The 4,067-nt window shown below is 32.2% G+C and overlaps 1 long non-coding RNA gene across 1 annotated transcript in view; it reads right to left on the reverse strand.

Annotated features, from left to right (window-relative positions):
* Window positions 1-2,199, reverse strand: part of LOC105117583 (uncharacterized) — a 10,334-nt gene extending 8,135 nt beyond the window's left edge. Inside the window, exon 1 of the long non-coding RNA XR_840782.1 lies at window positions 2,189-2,199. This is a non-coding gene — a long non-coding RNA (uncharacterized LOC105117583). The remainder of the gene's footprint in view (window positions 1-2,188) is intronic.
* Window positions 2,200-4,067: the final 1,868 nt, after the last annotated feature.

A 4,067-nucleotide genomic window follows, 5' to 3' on the forward strand; every position in this document is an offset into this window, starting at 1 on the left:
AAGAAAGGCACTGAAAATGTTGTTGCAGATCATTTGTGAAGATTGATAACAGATTTGAAATTTGACATCATACTAATTGATGACTGCTTTCTCGATGAATCTTTACTTTTTGTACAATGCCTTGGTTTGCTAATATTGTCAATTTTCTTGTTTCAGGACAATTGCCAGCTCATTGGAGTACCCAAGATAAAAGAAAGTTCTTGAACAAAGTGAAGAATTTTTATTGAGATAACTCTTATTTATTCAAATATTGTCCTGATCAAATATTTTGAAGATGCATTCCTGAAAATGAGGTAAGTAGTGTCATTAAATTTTATCATTTTGAAACATGTGGGGACCATTTCTCATCAATAAAGACAACTGCTAAAATCTTACAAAGTGGATTTTACTAGTCCACCATGTTCAAGGACTTACATGCATTTTGCAAAACTTGTGAGAATTGTCAAAAGTTGGGATCCATTTCAAAATGTCACATGATGCTTTTAAATCCTATTCTTGTCATTGAGATCTTTAGCTATTGGGATATAGATTTCATGGATCCATTTTCTCCATCATTTGATTTCTTGTACATATTAGTCGTAGTAGATTATATTTCAAAATAGATAGAGGCAATTCCAAGTTGAAACAATGATCACAAAACAGTGATAAAGTTTTTGAAAGAAAATATCTTGAGTCGATTTGGAATACCTCGAGCCACGATAAGTGATGGTGGAACACATTTTTGCAATAAGTCATTTGAGTCTTAAATGAAGAAATTTGAAATCACACACAAAGTTGCCACCCTTTATCACCTCAGACAAGTGGACAAGTAGAGCTTGCTAATAGGGAGATCAAACAAATTTTGGAGAAAACAGTGAACCCTAATAGGAAAGACTGATCTTTAAGACTTAATGATGGACTTTGAGCTTATCGAACTACTTATAAAACATTATTAGGTATGCCACCTTACATACTAGTTTATGGAAAACCTAGTCACTTGCTTGTGAAACTTGAACATAAAGCTTGTTGGGCTATTAAAGCTTTCAATTCAAACCTTGATGATGCTAGTCAGGTGTGAAAATTACAAATAAATAAGCTTGAGAAAATACAAAATGATGCATATGAAAATTCAAGAATTCACAAAGTAAGAAGTAAAGAGTTTCATGACAAGAAAATACTGAGAAAAACATTCAATATTGGTTAAAAAATCTTACTTTATAATTCTAGATTCCATTTATTTCTTGGAAAATTAAGATCAAAATAGAGCAATCCTTTTTATTATGAAACATGAGTATCCATATGGGACCTGTGATATCGAGAATCCAAAGAATGACAATGTTTTCAAGGTAAATGGGTATCGTTTGAAAGTTTACTTTGACAAGTTTTTAATTGAAAATGACAATTGAATTGGGTGATCCTGTATATAAAGATTGATTCTTTTCTCATATTTTTTTTGTGTGATTTTTTGTCTTGCTAGTTTCTCTCATCCTAGTCAAATGGTAGATAATAGTACTCTGTGACTTAAGTCGGTTCTTTCAGTTTCTCATGATAATTGATATTTGTGTATATATTTGTGCAATTCTTTGCTCTTCCCCTTTTCTTTGAATCTCTCCTCCAATTCTCATTTGAAAATAGAACCACTCTTGAAAAATTGAAAAAGTGTTTTCCTGCTCCGCCTCATAATGCAATTACAAAAATTTATTGTGCTAGATGTGCAAGATTGAGGTTGTTAATGAATCATGGAATTCCTGAAGATATTCGTTGGCTGATTGAAGCAAATGTCCAATTATCAGGTGAGTCATCTAATTCTTTCATTTCATACATGCTTGGAAAGGGTAAAAGCACTTTCGCAAAGAAACGTCGTGCAAAATGACTGTAAATCTGTCATAGATGTGCTAGATGGACTTGTAATGCAACATGTCGTTCTTTAGGAATGATAACTGTAAACCGTGAATATAAAATATAATTCATTAAGGATGGTCTAAGTAAGAGGTCTTTTGATAATCTTCTATTAACTCTTTAGACGCATCCTGGTGGAGATTTGCATCGTGCAATTCATGATTTATGACCCTATTTTTATAAATAACATGATCGACTTAGTCTTGGGAATCTAACTAAAAAAACCATGTTTGCTAGTTTTTAAGAAAACTAGATGGGAGGCCTATCCCTAACCTATAGAGGGTGTTTAAGCCTTTCTTGGACGTAAAACTAAGGGAAGATGTGAGCCACAATCACAACTACCTGTATATATACATGGTTTTCAAAAATAAATAAAGATAGAGAGAGTGTGTGTGAGAGACTTCAACTAGCCTACATATATGTGGTATGATTATCTTTTTAATTTCTCATCTATAAAATCCTCTATTCTTTCCTTTCATTTCTACTCAACCCATACATTCAACAAAGATAGAGGTGTGTAGAAATGGTAAGTTTCTCAGGTCATCACATAAGAAATGTTGGTGTTTTTAGTGGATCTAGTCCTAGGAAAGAAAATGAGTTTTTAAAATCAGCAAATCATCTTGGTCAGGTGCTAGCTGAGAGAAAGATTCATTTAGTGTATGAGGAAGGCAGTCGTAGGTTAATGGGAGGTGTATCAATAGCTGCATTTTTAGGAGGTAGTCAAGTTTTGGGGGTCATTCCCAAAGCTTTAGCACAAGGGGACATTATTGGAAAAACAATTGAAGAGGAACTACAGGTCTCCACAATTAATGGTTATTATGATAAGTTGTTATCTTTTCTTGATCATGTTGTGGAACAGGAATTTCTAACATCTTTTACATGACAGATCATAATCTCTGTTGCTACTGTTGAATAATTGATTAACCAACTATAATCTTTCATTCCTATAATTGATCCCTCCATGAGTCGAATAAATTAGACAACTAAGAAAAGCTGTAAAAAGCTTAGATTGGATTTGAGCCTTTATTTATGAATTTTTGTGTCTTTTCGTTTTATTATTATGTTTTGTTATTTCTTATATTTGTTTAAGTGTGTTTTAGGTTTGTCAATATTTGTTATTTCATGTGATGTCTTCTATACTCTATCTTTATACCTAAGGATATTGAGGACAATGTCTTGTTTTATTTGGGGGGATAGGGTAGTAGTTAAAAAAAAAACTAACTAATTGTGTTTTTTATTTCATAAAACATGTGTAAAATTATTGTTAATAGGATAACATAGTAAATTAGCTCTTTTGTTAAAGTAACTCTTGAGACGCATCTTAGTAACCATTCTTAACAAGGTCTATCATAATACTTCTTGAAATATTCAAATTTACAAACTCTCGTATTGTTATCACTTAATTCTGCTCATATACTCATTTAACATGTATTCTTAAACCTTAATTTTCACACACACACGTTAACATATGATTGTGGGTTGCACATTGGATTTTTACATTATTTATGTTCTTTTATTAAAGGTAACAACTAAGGAAAATTGATAGTATATAATTTGCAAAAAGCAAAAAGATAAAAAAAAAGAGCAAAAAAAATTGATGATAATAAGCAATTAAGCTCGAAGGGGTGTTTTAACATCTAATACCCTAAAGTCAACTAACTTGGGAAACGTCATTGATAACGTCAAAATTGGAGCCAGTTGTAAACATGAAAGTTGTAGGCAATTGTCTCAGCTTTCTTGTGTAAAAACTTCAGCTCATTTGGACTTCTAGAACTCCAGATATGGCCAAAATACCGAACAGTGCTCGGGCTGGAAGACAGATTCGGGCTTCTTTGTTGTTGCTACAATTTGGACTTGATAATGGCCTTTTTAGATCTTGGGCTCCATATGAAAGTTGTAGGCCTATGTCTTACCTTTCCATCCATATAAATTGGACCTAAATCTGAGATATATAGCTCTAGATATGACCCAATTACCGAACAGTGTTCCGGTTTGGATTGCACCGACATCTCTTTTCTAAGTTTGGCCATCTCTTTATCCTTGCAATTTAAGTTCTTCAAGTCATCAATCAATCCTTTCATTTATGTGATAGGCCTGCATTTAAAATGAACATTTACCACAAATTAAAGGTATCTTATATTATTAGATATATTATTATAAAACATACTTTGGTTAAGGAGTTATTGATA

Source organism: Populus euphratica, unplaced genomic scaffold (genome assembly GCF_000495115.2).
Source record: "Populus euphratica unplaced genomic scaffold, PopEup_1.0 scaffold1425.1, whole genome shotgun sequence".
Classification (NCBI taxonomy): Eukaryota; Viridiplantae; Streptophyta; class Magnoliopsida; order Malpighiales; family Salicaceae; genus Populus; species Populus euphratica.